The sequence below is a fragment of the Coffea arabica genome, chromosome 3e, assembly GCF_036785885.1.
Source record: "Coffea arabica cultivar ET-39 chromosome 3e, Coffea Arabica ET-39 HiFi, whole genome shotgun sequence".
Taxonomy (NCBI): Eukaryota; Viridiplantae; Streptophyta; class Magnoliopsida; order Gentianales; family Rubiaceae; genus Coffea; species Coffea arabica.
In genome coordinates this window covers 43,718,112-43,739,727 of record NC_092315.1, presented here as the reverse complement: position 1 = coordinate 43,739,727, position 21,616 = coordinate 43,718,112, and the positions used below count along the sequence as shown (strand labels likewise).

Sequence of the window (21,616 nt, the reverse complement as noted above, 5' to 3'; positions counted from 1 at the left end):
ATTTTCTGCATTTAATTTATTTAGTTATCATTTAATCTTGAAAACCCCCATTTGTCTTGATTCGAAAGGAAACAAATTTCTCCCCAGTCCCTGAGAAGACGATCCTGCTTGCCACTGTCTACTAGTTAGTGAATTTAGTCAGATAATTAATTCTGGTATATTGGATTAAGCAAACTTTTCAAAAACAAGGTAAATCAAATAACCCATTGCACACCTGGAGTCCCTGCTCCAGTACTTAAAATTAATTATGGACTGTTTTTGGTGGTAGTTAAGTTTTATTATTATTATTGCACAAGTTCGGCACCTGTCAGTGCATTTGGATGAGACATTACACTTTCATAGATAAAGGTTTATACTTTAAGTCTATAATTGGCTTAAACTGTAATTATCTATCACAAGTCTCGGTACAATTTTCAACGTCACATGTTGGTAAGGCTTATAAGTTCCTTTTTTAATTAGGATTCAGCAAGGGACTATTTTGTTGATTCATTTTAATTTCTATCAGGGGCGGATTTAAAGTGGGGGCACGAGCCCCCACTGCCCCCCTTAATTTCCTATAATACATCTACAATTTTGATATAATTTTAAAGGTGCTCCCAGAATTTTTTTTAGAAAAAATGTGAAAGAATGAGTCACAAAATTTATATCATTCACTTTTCTCCTCCAGTTCTCATTTTCCCACCAACAGGGCCAAGTACCAATTATATCAGTCATTCCTTTTGGTCCCCACTCCCCACGTTCCCTTTACTCATGTGGTCCCCCATTTCCCTTCACAACCGGCTCCTCTTCTTCCACACCCAAGCCAACTACTTTTTCTTTTTATCACTTCATCCAATTATCATTTACTTCCTTTGTCCCCACTCCCCAATTTCCCTTTCCTCATCTGGCTCTCGGTTGTCCCCACTCTCCAACATACATAGGAGAGCCATTTTTTTTTCCACAACCAAAGCTTGTTTTTCATTTTTTTGATCACTTCATCCAATTTAGAGATTGCATTAGAATCAATTGATCCTCTAGGACTTGGGTCCGCCACATTTTGCAGCTCTTTTCACCAACTTTAGGAGACCATCAAAATCAGATTCTAAACAATTACTTATTATTATTATTATTTTAAATTTGTTTGCAAGTATATTTCTAAAGCATGAAACTATTACTGTTTTAAAGAAATTTGAAAATTGATTAGTTAATGTAATAACTAATAAATGGGTTATTTGATAAATATTTTAACTTGTGAAATTGTGATTTTATGCATGAGACTTTTTTTTTTTCTTAAAAAATTAGAAAAAGAGTAGATAAAAAATTTTAGTGTTATTTTTGCCCCCACTAAAATTTTTTTCTGGCTCCGCCCCTGGTTTCTATGTAAAATCGATTAACAACTCAAAAAACTAGGGGGTATAGGGCCTCACAAGTTCCACTTCAAACCAGTTTATGTTAGAATGAGTTGATAGATGTAAATATCTTTTTAAATTTGAGAGATATGATTAGATATCAATAATAGATTAGGATAGATTAGATGTAAATTCAAATTTATCTAGGTTCATTGTATCTCTTCCTAGTATAAGCCTATAAGTATGCTGATGTATCATTTGTGAAAGGTGAGAAATATAGAAATATTTCCCAAACTTATTTCTTTTCTTTACATATGGTATTAGAGCGGGAATTCTAAGGTTTCTACTCAAGTACTATTCTAATATAACTTTGAATAAAAAACCATGGCAGAATCATTTGAAATGGTGAAACATAGTGAAATTGCCCCCATCTTAAAGGACTTGATTGCAAGAATGATAGAAGTCTTAGTTAAGAGCTGGAAGACCATGCCAAAATAGCGATTCAACAATGACAAATATTTGCATTATGTTGGATGCCACCAACTATATCTTATGGTTCCAAGTTATTGAGAGTATATCTCAAGCAAAGATAAATTGGGATATATAATCTGTGAACTTCCTCAACCTTCACTGACAGATCCTATATAGCCACAGAGATGGACTGAAAACTCTATCCTAAACAGATAGTTGATAAACTACATGGATCCATCCTTGATTAGTAGCTTCATTCATTTTCTAAACGTGAAAGCAGTAAGGAGTCCGGTTGTTAAAACATATTTCAATGGCGTTTATACACTCCAAATGTATGATTTGCATAGGAAGGTAAGTAGGATGAGATAAGTTTGAAGATCAATTGAGAAGCACTACAACCACCTTCAAGGCTTGTAAAAGGAGATTGATTTTTGTTAGCCTATCCCAATGGAGTGTGCTATCGATATCAGCAGGTATAACTCTCTAATACAAAAAAAGAGAGTATACATTTTCCTTGATGGGTTAGATGACCACTTTGGACAATATTCATAGTAAGGTATTGCAACTGAAACCATTTTCGATGATAGAGGAGGCATATGCCTACGTTTGACACGAAAACACCAGACAAACTAATCGAGGTGCCAACCAAAGAAGATTGTTGCACTTATTGTGGGAATAAAAAACATTCCCTCGACACTTGTTTTAAGCTGTATGGATATCAAGTTGGGCGGAAGGATTATAAAGGACAAAATCGACAAATTAATCGGGTGAATATTGTTGATCAGAATGGAAACTCTAGAAGAGTAGCCATAGCAGCTGCTAATCAAATAGCATTAGCCACAACTCTTATCATTACATAGGTACATTCTATCCTTTCTTCTGATACCTCAATGACTTGTCAGTGTCAAGGTAATTGTAGCTGTAATTGGTGTGATAGTAACTAGATTATCAATTTAGGGGTTACTAATCATATGACTTTTGATCCAAATGATTTTTCCTGTGTCACTCAACGAATACAATCAATGATCTCTAATACAAATGGTGTTATATATTAAGTTTCAAGAGTTGGATTTGTTCTTCTATCATCATTTCTTTCTTTATTTGACACCTCATTAATTCCTCTCTATCAAATAATTTGTTGTCTGTGAGTCAAATCATAGCCGATCTTATTTGTGTAGTACTGATATATCCAATTTTTTGTCTACTTCAAGATAATCTCACTAAGAAAATAATCAATCATGCCACGAAGAGAGGGGATTTATACAACATGGATAATTTTAGTTCAGGGAAAGCAAATCAAATAAGATGCACAAAGAATACTAAATAGCGTGAGATCTAGATATGACATCAGCAGTGACGGCATGCATCATTGGTTATATAAGGCATCCATTTACTGATTTGTTCTCTATTATACATATTACTGATTTAAAATGTAACACTTGTATTCTAACCAAGAGTCATAGGTCCCTTATCCAACTAACTTGAATGACAGAAGTGTACTATTTGCTTTAGTTTATAGCGATGTATAGGGACTCTAATCAATTACGTCATCCACTAGTATTTGTTGATTTGTTAAATTTGTTGATGATTGTATTAGAATGACTTGGTTTTTTTTTTTTTGGTCAAAAAATGACTTGGTTGTACTTGTTGAAACATAAGGATAAAGTTAGATGCATGTTTTCGAGGATGAGCAAAGTGGTGTATTAGTGAAATTTGCTCTGGATCTTATCTCTAATTAGGCAGTGGTAGATTGAAATAGCTCAAAACCTCTGTTTTGTAAGTTGCAACATGTTGGGCTAATTGTAGAACTATGACAAAAAAATAGAATTAATTTGGTAAATGACCAATAGCTAGGACTGCAAATATTCAAACTGGAGTCATGTTTTGCCTTAGTTGAACAGAGCTCAACTTAGGTTTATCAGGATTAAACTCGAAAATTCAATAACTAGGATCTATAGTAAAAGTTCCAGCTCAAACTCATTCTTGAATCTAAATGTAATTATGTTTGAGCTTAAGCTCGAGCTTAATTAAATTTGTGTAAGAATAAAAGTAACTCTAGTATTTTTTCAAAATGGATAATATAGAAAATTTCGCCATAAAAAGTAATTAAAAAATAAGTATTTAAGTAGTTTTGGCTCAAAGAACTCCGAATCAAGTGCGCCTATAGATGCTAATTTGCAAGTCTGCCAAATCAAGTCGTAGCCAGTGTAGCCCAGATTTGGGTCCCAAAATTTCAGTTCTCAAAAAATACAAGAAAATTTTATTTTGAAATAAACGCCCATATCTGACAACTTAAAATTAGCAGTCCAATACAAACTCCTAATTGTAAAACCCATGTTTCTTTTCAATTTTTATTTTGCTCAACTAATTAAATGGTAAAATTTTCTATGGGTAAAAGTAAAGATATTTGTAGAATATGTTAAAGGGTAAACTGGGGGTTAAGGAGGAGATAAGATAGAATAAGAGTTCAGAACAAATTAAAACTCTTATCTAAAGCACCAAGTAGTGGGTAGTATTAGGTAGGTAGTATTAGGGATTTAAAATACCTATCTAAAGGTTTAAAGAAGTAACGATATTCTTATTTCTCGTTATCGTCATTTCCTTAGAGCAAGACTGGTGAGAGAATAGAGAAGGAGAAGGAGACGTCGCTGTCAGACAAGTCAAGCACGCAACTAGGCATCTCGATCTGTAAGTTCCAAATGCACTTCAAAACTTTTCTTTTAAGTCTTATTAGTTTCATGAATTATTTTAAAGATTTTATGTATATGTATATTTCGATATATATGCTTGCATGAGAAATTTAGGAAGATTCTTGTCTGGATTAATAGAAATAGAGTGTTAAATTTTAATTATGGGATGAATAGAATCTACCCAAATATGTTGGAAAGTAAAATAAAAAAAGGGGGGAAGTAGTAGCTAGTTGCCGCTGCTGTTGGTTTGTGCGCTGCTGCTGAAGTTGAAGCTACAGCAACGCAACAATGAAGCAAAAAAAAAAAAAAAAGGAGCAAGTTTTCGCCAACAAGTGTTGGCGACATTTGATCGAATAAAGGGTTTGGCCAAGAGGCCAGCCAAAGGGGAAAAAAAAAGATAGCAAATGAGGGTCATCAGACCCTCCTCTCTTAACTAGTTAGAAGGGCAGCCAAAGGGCCGACCAAAAGAAGGAAAAATTATGAATAATAAAAATAATGATAATACTAATAGAATTTGGAAAAAAATTTTATATATATATAAGGAAGGAGATGACCCGCTAATTGATGGATTAATGAATCGGGTAGTTCTTGCAGGTCAGGTACGAAGGAAATGAGTTGGATCAAAATTAATTAGCTATATGTGTGGGTTTGTTTAATTGGATCTTGGGCCAAGCATATAGGAGCGTTGCGTTAAAACTAGGGTAAAACATGAGAATGTTTGGGTTTAAGGGCATTGGGCCATTATAAAAAAATGGCAAGTATATTTGGGTAAAAAATATAGTATGTGCTTAGTGAATGTCCAATAGATAAATTTTAGATATAACTAGGTCATCTTCTATAGATTGTCATAGGTATTAAACTTCAAAACCCAACGTAAATAATTATAGGCTTCAAGGATTTAGACATTTAGACTTATGCTTAAATAATTAAGGCTAAGATACTTAAATAGAAATCTAAAATATCTTAATCTAGCCTTATTAGATAAACTTATACAATGTAAGATAAGTCCTAGATTGTTAAACGAAACGTTTAAAATAGTAGTAGTAGTAGTAGTAGTAATATAAATATGGATGAAATAAATTAAGGATATAAACGAGAATAAGATAAAATATAAATAAAAGTGGAATAAGTTAAGATAATAATTGTAATGGTAAATAACTATGGGATAATTTCAGAAACCTCCCTTGAGGTTTCACATAACTTCACTCGACTCTCCTTAGATTTAAGAAATTACACTTACCTCCCCTGGCATAGTAAAGTACCTAAAATGCCCTTCACTTGGTAGACAATTCTCAATTTAAAACAATTGATTTACAAAACCCAAACAAATTCTATTTTTTTATCTCTTGTCTATTTTTGCTCCTTTCTTTTCTAGTTAATATACTATACCTTTTTTGTTATCTTCTATTTTATGGATATTAGTAAATTGAAATTGCAAAATTGACAGAGGGTGCAAATTATGTATCGAACTAGAAAGAAATGAAGAGGCTTGCATTAATAATGAAATTGATTATTGAAATAGGAAGAAGAACCAAAGATGTGGAATTAGTCATATTTTGCCTATTGTCAAGAAAAATTTTTGTAAAATGCCAATAATTGCATGAGGATTTCTTTCATTGGATGAGAAATTTTTTGTTATGATTTTATTGTGGAGGTAAAATTTATTCTCTGTTTTTGAGGTATTAATATTTTTAAGGTCATAAAAGAGTTGTAATGGTGGTTTTAGACTAGATGAGCTTGCATTGAAAAGGTATTTGGGTATTAAGATTAATTTTGGGGTATAAAATTGGTTGTCAATGATATGTGTGTGTATTTTTTGTATTTTTATTTTTTAGCATGGCAAGCATCAATGTTGTATATGCAATTTGAGATATGTTGGACAGCTACTTAGATTTGGAGTTTATGGTTGGATGGTTGCTAGAGATCAGGTTTGTCGATTTGTGCAAAGTGTGGAAAAAATGATTGAATACTATATTTTTCTTTCTTACTTTTGTAGAAAAGGGCAATTAAGGATTTTTGAAAGAAAATTTAGTTTGTTGGACCAATATTGTTATATAAATAGTAAAATAGGGGAGGTATATGTAATTTTTAAAACCTGGTGGAGCTCTCTTCAATTATTAAAAACTTTAGGGGAGGTTTGCGAAATTATCCAATAACTATACATACGTATATACATGAATAATAATAATACATACATAAGTACAAAAATGAAAATAGAACAAAAGATAATAATAACTAATTAGCCAATATATGTATATATATGTATATAAATGAATGAAAATAAAATGAAATAGTGCCGTTAAGGACAATAATAATAATGATAATAATAATAATAATAATAAATGTATATGTATTGTAAGATAATAGTCAAGGCAATAAATATTATTTTGAATAATTATTTTTAAATTAGGAAAGTTTACAAAAAAAAAAAAAAAGAGGAAGCTTTCCAAATTAAGAAACTTTCCAATTTAGAAAACTTTCCAAAAATAGAAACTTTTCAATTTAGACAAACTTTGCTAGGGTTCATATAATGGTCTAGACCTGAATCTTAAACTTGCTCAGAGTTTATATATTTATGCATCTATAAGGAATATCAACTAATTAGGAAACCTATGCATTTGATAGGTATGACATAAGTTTAAAAGATCTAAGGTGGTTCTACTCGAACAGCCAGACAAAGGTAGGTGGTACTTACCCTTCTGAGATTTCAAAAATTCATAATGAAATTTTTATTGTTAATCATATTTTGATGTGTTAACTTGAAATGTACTTGATTAAATGATCTACTTAAGTATTTATGCAAATTTTATTTTTGCTATACAAAGATGGACCATGTGACTTATTTGAAATATTTTGATATGTTATGCAAGAAACTATGCATGTGACGTGTGAAATGACTCTGTATCAAGTAAAACTCAAAATAGTCATCAAATAGATAGTAGGGGCTATAGTCCTGCCTAATAGTCATGGTAGCCTGGTATAGAGTCCGGCCGATTGACAAGATCATGATAGTTCGGTATAGAATTCGGCCGATTGACCCATGTATTGATGAAACCAATCAGTAGTCATGAAACCTATTGGTTGTCCATATAGAAGAAATTTAATCTCTAGACTGAGTACTCAGAAGCCAATCATTGTATGTACTTATTATAAGTTGATATGAAATGACTTATGACTTTAATACTTTCATGTATATTTATGAATAAGATGTTTATCAACTGTTGTGTCACTCATTATTACTGATTGTTTTACAAATAACGTTATTTTTCAATAAATATGGATGTGAATGATGTGCAAATAATTTGATATGTATGTATATATATATATATATATGTTCGTGTATATAAAGTTATGGTTGCATGGTCCAACAGAGGAGTAGATACTACCTATTGAGCGATTTGTCGTTCAACCCAATTTTTACCACTTTTGCAGATTCTGAAAAGTATGAGTTGATTTACGTAGAAGACTCTGAGGATGATTTTTATTAGCTCTAAGTGGATAAGAATTAGCAATCTAGATGCTTTTAGCTGTTAGTTTTATTTAATTTCTCTTCCCGTTGTTTGGACTAGAGAATAAATGTACGAACTTATGAGATACTCATTGATTACCTTTCATTTGAAATTTATACAACACTTTATTTAGTTATACTATTTAGTACTTTCTAAGTTTAGTCTAGCTTAATGTTGCCTTGTATTCTTGATTGTAACTTGAGGATACGGTGGATGTTACATGACTGGTACGTGCGGACTAGGGGCATGACATTTTTAGTAGTATCAGAGCCAGGTTATGAAAAACGCCATGAGATAGAACATATTAAGAAATGATCGGTAGCTACTAGAAGATTAGGCTTGAAAGGATCTGTGTACCTTGGAGAGGCTGAAATCATTACTAATAGTGTTCCTTTTGACCTGTAGGAAATGGTCGAGCTGGTACATAGGGAGCATCAAGATTGCGACTGCCCAGTTTATGTGACGGGTTATGATGTGACTTGCCTTAGGAAGAGATTGAAATTCTATAGGGACGTGTATCTCGAGGAGTTAGAGCGAGCCATGGATAGAGCTAGGAAGGCTACTGCGTTGGCTGATCGAATAGTTGACCAAATGCACGAGATCTCTAAGTTAATAGTGTCGAGGGAACACATAAGGCAGAGCAAGGAAGGCTGGCATAAGGAGGCCCTCCGTCTACAGGAGATCTATTGGAGGTTGGTGTTGAATGTTGTTTATACTGTGACTGAATTTTTTATGGAGATTCAAGCCCGTGATGGCATTGGAGATGACAATATTAAGAGCTTGGTTTAAAGGAGGCAATGAAGGAAATTAAACCAAGCTATTTTAGTATTTAATTTCCTAATTCCTTTTGGTATGTTATTTGTTTAGTTTACATATTAGATTAGGAAATCTCAAGTCAATTTTCAAATAAGTTTTGGTTTACAATTATATTTATTTTAGGAAATTTTAGAGTCTATAAATACTACTAGTCTAGTAGGTTATTAAGTGAAGAGATGTGGAGAGTTGAGTTGAATCTAGAGATTAGACTTGAGAGAAAATCTCATAGTTAAGATTTGTGAATTGTCGTGAGCGAAAAGCTACGACTTAATATTTGTTTTGAGTTAAATAAATTATTGACTGTTTGTTCTCATTCTCTTTCCATATATTTTTTATATGCATTAGAATTGCTTCCGCTGTTTGCACGGGGATTTTTCGTGCCAACACGGATTCATATGCATGTTGTATTTGCAAGGAATATAAATTCACCAAGGTAGACTGGGCTGCTACTAGTAGGATTCAATCTAAACTGCACATTTCAAATTCTAGTTTTTTCTTTTTATTTGAAAGATAAATTTGAGCAACACTGTTTAAGTCAACGCTCTGATTATATTGTGACTACAATTACAGTCCCAAATCCCTCATAATTGCCCAACTACAAATCTATAGTGATTTTTTAGATCTATTGTTTATTGATTTCAGATTTATATATATTTATATTATATTTGATTTGATGTATTTTTGATATTAATACAAATTTATTGAATGAAATGATCTTTCCTATTGAAAAAGAATAAGCAATCTCAGATAGACCAGGGAAGACAGGCAGTTGACTCCACGCCTAAAGATAAATAAAAGCACCCAGCTAAAGATGAAGGTACAATATGTGAGATATTTAAAAAAGTACTAGCTAGTTCTACACCACGCTACGGAATTAAAGATTAAGCAACAGAGTATTTGGAAAGATAGACAGAAACAGTAATGTTAAGCTGAATCTCAACAAGCATGCACACACACCTGAACTTTGATGCAGATTTCTCCTGAAAAGCCGAACTATTGTGCTGAACCCAGCAATAGTCCGCAGCACATTGCAGGCCGAGGTACTCAAGGATTCCCTTCGAAAATCCTTCGCAGAAAACTGCTAAGAAGTTGGGACTTGGGTGAAACGATTGAATCTTGGAGTCAACACTATAAGCCTAGAGAGATTAAGGTTCATCATCAGCATCTTTGATTAAAATAGATTGACAGATTGACAGTATCTGAACTAGCCCTTCTGACTCCCATTCTTGTTTCATCTAGCTCTTTAAATTTTTTTCTTTTTCTTTTCCTTTGTTAATGGTTAATCAAAAAGTATCATTATATTTTTCTCGTCACCCGTGTACCTCTTTTACAAGAACTGCAACTTGCTTTACTGATGCTTTTTTTTAAAAAAAAATTTCTACAATCACCATTGACTTCAAGTCTTTTTGTATCCATTAGATTTTGTAGTTTCCTTTGACCTATTGCATGTACGATTAATAGTTTTTTATTTTAATATCGAAATTGATTTTACTTTGAAATGGACATCAATTTGATGTTTGATGAATCAAGAGATGAAATTGGTTCAAATTTTCAAAAAAAAAAACTCAAAATTTCAATTTTACCAATTGTATTATATCATGTTTTGCTGTATTCAGATCTATTCTCACCTCTAGCCTTGCGTATTTTGGTTTGGTTGGGTTTTCTATGATCTCTTTTGTTTAGTTAGAATAAACATGATTCTGTTTTTGATGGTTCATCAATGGTTATTACGACCGTCAAACATTTCATGAAGATGACTCTCTTTCTCTGCATGGACTAAATCAAAGATTAGTTTTCTTCCAATTTCTTGTTAGCGAATGATTGAACTAACTAATTCTTCATTGCTTAAGTCTATAGATGATGGCCCACCATTGGCAACTTGGAAATAAGACAATGGTTAATTCTGTTTTCAAAATAACCTTTTGTTTAGCAAATATGTTTTATATTTTGAACTGGCGGCAGAACTGGCATCCTGCAAACTGCAAATTTATCCTGAGCAATCCTAGGCTGGGACTTTTCAATGATTCCAAACATCAGTCCCAGCACGGGTATATATATAGCTCTTATATATATATATATATATATATACATGCAGAACATATTTCGGTGTTGTAGATTGTTTGTATTTTTGTTTCGCTAGGTAATTATTTAAGGTGTTATTCCTAATTAAAGTTACATTTCTTATCCAATTTTATTTGACAAATCCATTGTTGTGTGGAAATTTGAAATTTTACCCATACACTAAGCTATTGGGGGGAGGGAAGTTAGGTGACAAGTAGAGTCTTATTCTTTTAAATAAATTTTAGAATACGATGTTAGAATGTATTGAATCATTGAACTTTATAATCAAGTGATAATTTAATCCATTAATTTTTTCTAATTAGTTTACATGACCTTAGATAGAAAATCTACTTCCACATATATAGAATTTACGTATAAGATTGCACATTGATTTTGCCAACAAATACATTTTTACTAGCACAAACACATACACTTTCTTTTGCCCTAGCATTCATGCCACTTTTCCCTTTTCTTGTTTAGAAGAGAAATATTTTGCAGTCATTCTTTTATCTTAAGCTCCTGAATTAGTTACTTGCACATTACCTTCTTGAATCCACTTTAGTTACACTTAGCCCCTAACCAACGTAATAGGCATTTTGACCAGGTAAAAGTTTCTTCGAATACATATAAAAAACAAAAATGACGTCGACACTTCTGTACATTAGATTTGTGAAATAAAACTACTCACTTATTTCATTTCTAATGTCTTTATATACTCCTCTGAATCTTTTTTTTTTTTTTTTTTGGTTTGAGTCGATTAGAGTATTGCAAAGATCATTCTGTTTTACTTAATCAAACTACACATCAACAAAGTTGGTTTCTAGAACTAAGTACCAATGAAAGGAAAGGAACGTTCCCAAAACCCAATTTAGTTAGTAGAGATATTAGATAGGTGATTAGGCATGATGTCAATGGATCGGCTTTTACCCAAATTCAATCCAAACCCAATGTACTTGGGTAGGGTTTGGATTTGAGAAATTAAATCCAAATCCTATCCAAATTCAGACGTTATGGATTTGGGTGGGTCTGATTTTCTATAATCTATATCAAAATCCAAACCCATACAAGACTCTACCCAATCTCATGTATATATTATTAAATTATATATATGTATTTGTAAATTTATAGAATAGGCTAATATTCTATGATTATTGAATCAAATATAGTAAGACTTTATAATTGTTTTCTTTTTTTAACCTAATCTTGGTTGTCATTGTAATTAGTACAAACCTTTTCAGAAAAAGGAGAAAAAGTAAAGGCAAATAAATGAAAGATTTGATGTAGATACAGTTGAAGTTTCAAAAATAAATAGAAGCAGTTGATAGTAGTTATTTTTTTGAGTTCATAATATTACATTTAACTTCTTGAATATTAATTTTATTATTTGAAAATAAAATTTGGATGGTGTGTATATATATTTTTTGAAATCTATATACTTTTAATATATTTTTATTTTAGTGCGTTTATAAAATACAATAGATACCCATTAGATACCTAGATCCAAGAGGGTCTGGATTTAAACTAATTTTTTCAGACTGATAAGGGTTTGGATTTGGGTGTAAGTCTAACTAAATTTAATGGGTTTGAATATGGATCAAAAGGATCTAACTCAGACCCTACCCATTAACACGCCTATAGGTGACCATTAAATCCCTAATTCGACTCTTAACTTCTTTTCTTTTCTTTTTTTCATTTTGTAGACTTGAAGTCCTCAATGATTATGAATAAAAATTTAAAAAAAAAAAAAGGAAAATTAATGGGACACCTTCCGGTCTACGCTCCATATGTATGCACCGGGCTGCTCCCTCCCCGATCCCCACCCATTCCAGCCTATGATTGCTTCCCCATTCGAGTTATCTTCCAGCCTGAAATACCCGATAAACTTTTGCTTCGGATCAAAGGCTCGCGGCTTCGGATCCTCTGTCCAGTTTAAGTCCCTGTCTAAGTACGATTTCATTTCTTATCAAACAACTGATAATGAAGCTCTCAGTATACTACAAAGCTTTTCTACTTCAGAATCGACACCATAAAGAACACTTTCTCCATTGCTCTGTAATTGCTGGTCTAAGAACGCTCTCGCCATTGATCAAAAGAAGTGAAGAACTATTATTAGAAGCCATCATCATCAAAGTCTAGACTTACTTATTCTACGTAATAATTGATAGCTAAGAATCAAAAGAAATCAATCCCACAAGAAAAGAAAGGCAACCTCTATATACCCTACAATCTCCTACGTACTAGTTTGACTGGTCTTTCAACACTTCTGCTTTAATTACCAAACAAATTTTCAACCAAAAAACAATTGATTAGATGGAGAAACTTTTGTTTACCATTGAAGAAAGAGATTGAAAATTTGCCTCAATGGAAACGATCGATTAGCACTCCTGATCCAATGCACTCCTGATCAGAACACTGACAAAAAGAAATTGCAACAATTGGTGTACCACTTTGCCGTCTCCTTAGTTTCTGGGTTAGAAGGCTTTGAGGTTTACCAATTTCCACCGTAAGAAAGTAAGTATATGTACATGAACTGGACTGAGTACAGTCAGCGGTTCAACTGCAAATAGCGACGCGCAGTCCATATCGGGTTGCTAGTAAGTAATAGGATTCAATCTAAACTGCTCCTTTCGAATTTTAGTATTTTCTTTTTATTTTGAAAGATAAATTTGAACAACTACTGATTAATTCGATGCTACGATTAGATTTGTGAGTACAATTAGAGTCCCGAATCCCTCATAATTGCCTAACCAGCAATCTGAGGTACGGTAGACCAAGAGGACAGGCAGTTGACTCCACCGCTAAAGATAATTAAAAGCACCCAGCAGGAGTTGAAGCCACAATATATGAGAGCTTTTAAAGTACTAATTATACGGAATCAAAGAATCAAGCAACAGCATTTGGAAAGATAGAAGTAAAAAATGTTAAGCTGAATCTCAAAAAGCATGCACACACACCTGAACTTGAAGCAGATTGCCGGTCTATTGTGCTGAACCAATATTGCGCAGCAGATTGCTCGCCGAGGTACTCGAGGATTCCATTCCAAATTCCTTTGCAGAAAACTGCTAAGTGGCTAAGACTTGGTGAAATGATTGAGTGTCGGAGTCAACGCTGTAAGGCTAGAGATTTTAAGGTCCATCATCGGCAATTTTGATTAATAAAGATATCATTAACATATTTTTCAACCATCATCTTTTTATATCACATAAATCACATCAAGAAAATATTATAATATTATTTTTAAAAATTTATTTCAAATAATCTATTATCCAAACACAATATTTTTCATTCTTGTGGTGGACAAATCATCTGCCACAAGTGTTTTGCTTTTCCCCTCAATTGAGGATCACTTGTATCCAAATCAATCAGTTGCTACTCCCAAAAGGTTTCAATGTATTTAAAACAATAGATCGTGGAGATTTGTGGCACTTTGCTCTTTCTTTGTAGGGGTAAAGTGTATATATCTAAGAGATCAAATGTGACTATCAACAAATTACAAGGTATATAGTATAATTAACCCCATATTTCTTTAATTGGTCTGGTGTTGCTGTCTTTCGCTTTCGGTGGACAGCTTCGTTGTCAAATTTTGTCTGCATCACTTTTTGTGGATAAGCTTCATATTCAATTTTGTCTGCATGACCATATTTTCTCCTTTACAAGAAATGCAACTTGCTTTACGGATGCTTTTTATTTTAACTTTCCCCAATCACCATTGACTTCAAGTCTTTTTGTGTCTATCCATTAGATTTTGTTGTTTTCTCTGACTTACTGCATGTGCGATTAATAGCTTTTTATTTTAATATCGAAATTGATTTTACATTGAAATGGACATCAATTTGATTTTGATGATTCAAGAGATGAAATTGGTTCAAATTTTCAAAAATAAAAAAAAAAACTCAAAATTTCATTTTACGAATTGTATTGTATCGTATTTTACTATACTCAGGTCCATTCTCACCTCTAGCCTTGCGTATTTTTGTTTGGTTTCTGTGATCTCTTTTGTTTAGCTAGAAACAAAAATAATTCTGTTTTTTATGGTTCATCAATAGTTGTTATGGCCTCCAAACATTTCATGAAGATGACTCTCTTTCTCTGCATGGACTAAACCTAAGATTAGTTTTCTTCCAGCTTGTTGTTTGCTAATGACTGAACTGAATATTTTTTCATTATGTTAAGTCTATAGATGATGGATGGCCCACCATTGACAACTTGGAAAATAAGAAAATGGTTAATTCTGTTTTCAAAATAACCTTTTGTTTAGCAAATATGTGTTTATATTTTGTTAGTTCATCAATGGTTGTTAGCCTTTTTACATTTCATTAAGGCAGCATCTTGTTCTTTGCAGGAACTAAATTATAATTAATTACTTTTGTTCCAATTAATTATAAATCAATAATTGAACTAAAGAATTATTTAATACGTCAACTCTAATACACGATGAGAATTATTTATGGGTCATGATGGGCACTTTGTCGTGGGATTATCTGTTTAGATGGCCTGATAGATATTGAGATAGATAAGGTAGTTGCAATTCGTGAGGCAATTGACTTGATTAAAAATGTAAGAATTCTTAATTACACACTTAATGGTATTAACCACTTGCATGACGAGGAAGAGGTGCTATCAGCCAGTGGTCCTACAATTGAGAATATTCGGCTGTCCATGTTAGAAGCAAAAATTGTTGTTGTAAAATGGGTTCCTAGGGATGCCAATAAGGTGGCACATAAATTAGCTTTTCATGCTAAATATTCACACCTTATGAAATTCCTCACCCAACTTTGTTAAGCAATTCATGATGGACCATTTCCAGCAATTTAGTTAATAATTTTTTTATCAAAAGTCGAATACACGATGGCCCATCTTTGACAACTTAAACAAAATGAGGGTTAACTACTGTTTTCAATTATTTCATTTTGTCAACCATAAGAAAAAAAAATTATTAGGGATGTAATAATTATTAGGGAAAATAATTAAATAAAATAATTATTTTATTTTTACAAAATAAAAAATAATTATTTTACTTTTAAAAATAAATAAAATAATAATTTTTATTAACAAATAATAAAATATTAGGGATATATATGTAATTTTATTATTAAAATAAAAAATATATATAATCGAGCTCGCGAGTCGTTCGCGAGTTAACGAATTTAATATTTTTGAGCTCGAATTTGACTTAATTACCTCGAACTCAACTCGAACTCGATATTGATCGAATTTGACTCGAACTCGTATTTGAGCCGCCCGATCGCGAGCAGCTCGATTTGTTTATACCCCTAGCTGAAATGCAAAATGAAGAACTGAAGTATGATGATCGGTGCTGGTCATTGGACTAGACATCATGCCAGACATCACCAGAAGTTGGAATTTGAATAATGCAAAGCAATGACCGGTGTCATGATTGGCGTCGTTTATCATCGGATTATTATCATGCACTTCTTTTTTCAGCTCTAAGAAACCTATTCCAGCTGGGATTCAATGGTAACATGTAGTAGCTATAAATAAGAGATCTTTGGAACAATTAGGGTTGGAAAACATAAGCTTAACTTAGTTTAAAACATATTTTCATAGATTTTCTTAAGAGATCAAGATCGAACTCATGCGAATCAAGAAGTGTGCAAAGAGAAGATTGGAATGTGCAATTGAGAAGTTGCTTTCTCTTATTCTTATCTTTATATTAAAACATTGAATTTGTGGTTTTAATTTTTTTCCATCATGTTTAACTAATTCACTTCTAGGATTAGGGTCTTTATGAAGGAAATTGATTAATTTTTCTAGTTTAACTTCTTAACTTTTGCTAGGATTTGTCTATCTTGATTTTAATTTCGTGTTTATGCCGAATCAACATGAACATAATTTTTGAGTTGTATTAAGCTCAAAAGTGACATGCAACTGTGCATTAGACAGATGACATGCTTAATCTAATCATGAGTAGAGGTTAAGGTTCGCGTGACACCATTGATAAGTGAATATTTCAAAGGTGTTTTGCATGGTTACATGCAAGTTATTGGTGTGTTTTTAAGGGACCACAGCGAATTTTTAGTCCTTTTTGGTGAAATTTCTTCAAGTATCGCTTATTGAACTAAATGTGTGAAATGAGTGGATTAATACATAAATTTGTGGTGTTTATAAGTTATTGGTGCATGAAGCAATTGTTTGAATTAAAGAAGATGCAATGTACTTCTTGGAGGATAATGCATAAGTGAGACAAGAAGAGAAATTTGTGCAACAAAGGAAGAAAGTTGAAGCTAGAAACAGGGGAGCTGGATCCGAACTCGGATTGGAGCAAGAGAGCAAGGATCTGAGCTCGGATATACTTTTGTAATCAGGGTTGTATTCGAGGCCATGATTCAAGCTCAGATCCCTTTTAGAGAGGCCTCGGATCTTGCATGCAAAATACGTAAAAAAAATGAAGAAATCTTACATTCGAGTTCGAATCAGTTGGATACCCTTTGGATCCTAGGGCTCGGATCTACCTCTCTCTTTTGCAATTTGTAGAACAACTTATGCAGATTTCACACTTGGTTTTTGACTCTTGTCTCACAAGGAATTTTGGTTGGAAAGCTAACAAAGCAACTTGGACATTTGAAGAAAGAATAGTGGAGATTCCAATGAAGGGCTTTTTGGGAAGAAAAGGAAAAGGAACTAAGGAGTATATGTAAAACATAAGGAATCAAAGGGAGGAAAAGCTTAGAGATAGAAGTTAAAAAGAAGAAAGTAGGGTTTTCTTTAGTTTTCTCACTAGTTTTAGTGTTTTGTCTATCTTTCTTATTTCCTTAGAGAACCTTGAAGAACACATGATGTAATCAAATATTTGGTTGGTTATGAAGTTGATGAAATTTGGAGATCTTGTTTCTTCATTTGAATGAGTAATTGCTTCTCCCTTTTCTCTTTATTTGCTTTAAAGAATGTTTGGTTCCATAGAAGTTATGAGCTTTATTGTGAAATACACTATGTGTAACTAGATCTTCTTGTTCTAGGGGTAGTAATTGCTCATCCCTTTTCTCTTTATTTGCTTTAAAGAATGTTTGGTTCCATAGAAGTTGTGAGCTTTATTGTGAAATACACTATGTGTAACTAGATCTTCTTGTTCTAGGGGTAGATGAAGCTATTTATGCTTTGATTATGGTTAGATCTTGATTATTACTATATCTTGTACTTGCTCATGCTTTAACACTTGTAAGTGCTTGATCATCATTTGCAAGTCATCTTATTTGTTGTTAATCTATGAAAATAGTTGACAATGATGGAAAATGAATGAGTGGGACTTAAAGAGTAGACACACGAAAGTAGTGGTGCACTTGGGTGGACTTGTATGACATTTCTTGTCCTTGATCTAGTTGATACTTGAGATTTCACCACGAAAGTAAGGAAACTTAGGTATTAGCTAACTTCGGTTCATCGGCAAAAATGAGTTCCGATTGCCTTAGTGAAATGCATCCCTAGCAAAACAAGAAAAGTAGTATTAATTGATTGTTTCTTCTATGTTTGACCATGATTAGTGGATTCTATTCCCTAGAACACTTGTGTTATTTGAGTTACTCCAATTTAGATTGTTAACTTTTGAATTGTTTTATCATTATTGTTGTTTAATGATGATTAATTATTGTGTAGTCTAGCTAATAGAGAGTGTGATTAAGCCTTAGTAATTCAAAAGTGGTTCTCGTGGGATTCGACTCCCTTTCCTTGTACTACGATTCACAACCCGTGCACTTTGGGTTAACGAGAAGATTAGATTTAAAATTCGAGCACAGGTATACACCTCGTCAAGTTTTGGCATTGTTGTCAGGGAACCATGGCAATATTAGAGCTAAAACAATCTTTATTACTCTAGACATTGTAGTAATTTGTGAATATCTTTTAATTATTGATAGAGTAGATTTTATTTCATCTAGTTTGTTTAGTTTGTGGTTAATTTCTCTTTAATTATGATTACAGCAGTGCATGCACCGAGTTCTATGTGGAATGGTCTGATAGGATCTTGAAATCAAAAGAACTCTACGGAGACGAAGAGGGCAAACACTGCAAGACATCAAGGAGACACAAGATGAAGGTGAAACTTTCGTCAAAATTCCTCCAATTAATACAATGGCAGATAGAAGGGAATAGACGACCTTTAACAGACTTTGCATTGCCTGGAAGGAATAAACTACAAACTAGCATTGACCCATGGTAAATGCTAATAATTTGAAAATTAAACCTGAACTAATTCAAATGGTGCAATAATCTCAATATGGAGGTAATGCTACTAAAAATCCTAATTCCCATTTGTCTACCTTTTTGGAAATATGTGACACAATTAAACTTAATGGAGTTAGCGATGATGCAATTAGGCTTAGATTATTTCCTCTTTCTTTGAGGGACAAGGCTAAGATTTGGTTACAATCACACGCTCTTAATACTTTTATAACTTGAGCCAATTTGTCCAAGGCATTTTTAGATAAATTTTTTCCACCAGGCAAGACTGTTAAACTCTGTATGGATATAATTAGGTTTTCTTAATAGGATAGAGAATCTCTATATGAATTTTGGGAGCGTTTTCAGGAGCTTTTACGTAAATGTCCACATCATGGTTTGCTAGATTGGATCGTGGTTCAAACATTTTACAATAGACTCACTTATGCGATCAAGACTCATATGGATATAGCGGCCGGAGGTGCATTGATGGGAAAGAGTATAGAGGAGGCTCAAAGTTTGATTGAAAAGATGGCTACCAATAACTATCAATGGGCCAATGAACGAGGTAACACAAGAAGACAGCAGGTATACTCGAACTTGATAATCTAAATGTGTTAAATGCCAAGATGGATAATGTGGTTAAGATTCTTAATAGACAGGTTGGTTCTAGTCCTAGTCAAGGAATAAATGTTGCCTATTGTACTATGTATGGAAGAGACCATGATGACTCTATTTGTGCAAGTGTTGAGCAGGTACAATACCTCAACAATTATAGCCAGCAACCCGAAAACAATCCGTACTCCAACACTTACAATCTGGGGTGGCGAAACCATCCTAACTTTGGATGGAAGGACTAAGGGAACCAACCGCGGCTAACAAATCCACTGAACTTTCAACCGAAACAACCGCTTGTGGAGTCTAAACCGGTTTGGGAGTTGGCAATTGAGAAGCTAGCAAATGTATCAATTGATAAATTTGAAAAGTTAACTAGTACAACTACTCAATTGTTTGAAAGAATTGAGGGAAGAATTGACCAAATTACCAATATGTATAGGAACGTTGAGGTCCAATTAGGTCAAATAGCCAATGCTATAAATAATAGAAACCAAGGGGAGTTGTCTAGCAAAATTGAGGTGAAGCCAAGAGAACATATATAAGGCTATAACCATCTACAATGGTAAACAATTAAGTGTTCAGCTTGTAGTTGAGAGAATGAAAGAAAAAGAGAATGAGAGGAAAGAAGATGAACAAGAGAGTGAGGTAGTAGAAGAGAATGAGCAAGGCAAAGAAAAAGAAAAAGTAGATGTGAGCAAACTATCAACTTCTGTGATGACCCTAATTCCTCCACCGGTTCCATTTTCATATAAATTGAAGCAATCAAGAGTTAATAAAGAATTTGAAAATTTTGTTAATATTTTTAAACAATTACATATTAACATCCATTTGTTGATGCTATTTTGTAGACTCCCTCTTATATGAAATTTCTCAAGGAAATTGGAGGATTACGAGACTATTGCATTAACGGAAGAGTGTAGTGCCATCATTCAAAACAAATTGCCACCCAAGTTGTAGGAGGGCAGAGTGGTGGCGGGCAGAGGAGAGAGGAAAGGGATGATGGAAAAGTTTGGGGGTGGCAGGGGAGGGAGAGGGAGGGGGGAGAGGAGAAAATAAAAAAAAAAAAAGAAGAGAAGTGGTGCTGGCGGAGGTGCTGGAGGTGGGAGGCAGAGGTAACGGGGAAGGGGGAGGGGGAAAGAAGAAGAAGAAGAATGTGGCGGCCCCACTTCCCCCTAAGGCGAACCAAAGGGTTGGCGGGGTCGCCTGCTTAACTCTCGCCAGAATTCACTCACTCTAACAACTAATTTCACCAAACATAAATCGAAAATAACCCTTACTTTTCGAGCAAGCTAAGTACTTAAATAAATCATGCAATTCAACTTATACAACCCAAAAATACAATTCCAAGTACCAACGAAAATGTCGAGCTTAAAATACTTAATTTACAATTTAAAATTCCTAATCCAGGGCACAGAAGCACCACAGGATTCACATTTTCCCAAAGGCACAAAAAAAAAATCATCCAAAAGATATTAAAGTATCTCCCAAAGTACAATTACAAAAGTGGGCATTCAAAATATAACATTTCTTTTCTAGTTCTCCAAGACTTCATGCATTTCAGAACCTGTCAAGGAAAAACAAATTGGAAGGGATGAGCCAATAACTCAGTGGTGCCTCGAAACATGCAATTCACATAGGGTAATTTAACAAATACAAATGGACAAGTAAGCAATTAACAATTTAGGAAAACGAAGTAACATGACAAGAAAATGATACGGGGCTCTCAGGAGCCAAAGTCCTCGCGCTCGATCAGGTAATTTATAGTAGTTGACACTTCGTCAACTTTCACTACCTAATCTCCATGTAGACATTTTCCCTAATCTACACGTCTCCTAGCAACGACTTCCCCCTTATTTTCGGGCCCGACTCCAACACGAATTTTGCAAGCACTTTTACCAAGACGGCAGAGAGGTACCTCCCACTCTAATAGAGCGTGGTACGTGCATCCGTT

General features: G+C 33.4%; 1 protein-coding gene and 1 non-coding gene across 6 annotated transcripts in view; both read right to left on the bottom strand.

Moving 5' to 3' along the window:
* LOC113736865 (uncharacterized) overlaps positions 1–14,214 on the bottom strand; it is a 31,309-nt gene extending 17,095 nt beyond the window's left edge. For 2 of the 5 annotated variants that reach the window (XM_027264041.2, XM_027264044.2), the window contains exons 1-2: positions 13,830–14,208; positions 9,772–9,950 (exon numbers count right to left, since the gene is read on the bottom strand). The gene's annotated coding sequence lies outside the window, so the exon portion shown is untranslated. Of the gene's footprint in view, positions 1–9,771; positions 9,951–13,829 lie in introns of all 5 variants that reach the window. The other 3 variants (XM_027264047.2, XM_027264042.2, XM_027264043.2) reach the window with 3 other exon arrangements.
* Positions 14,215–19,341: 5,127 nt separating this feature from the next.
* Positions 19,342–19,448, bottom strand: LOC113738306 (small nucleolar RNA R71). The gene has a single exon (XR_003460092.1). It is a non-coding gene; the product is annotated as a small nucleolar RNA R71 (small nucleolar RNA).
* Positions 19,449–21,616: the final 2,168 nt, after the last annotated feature.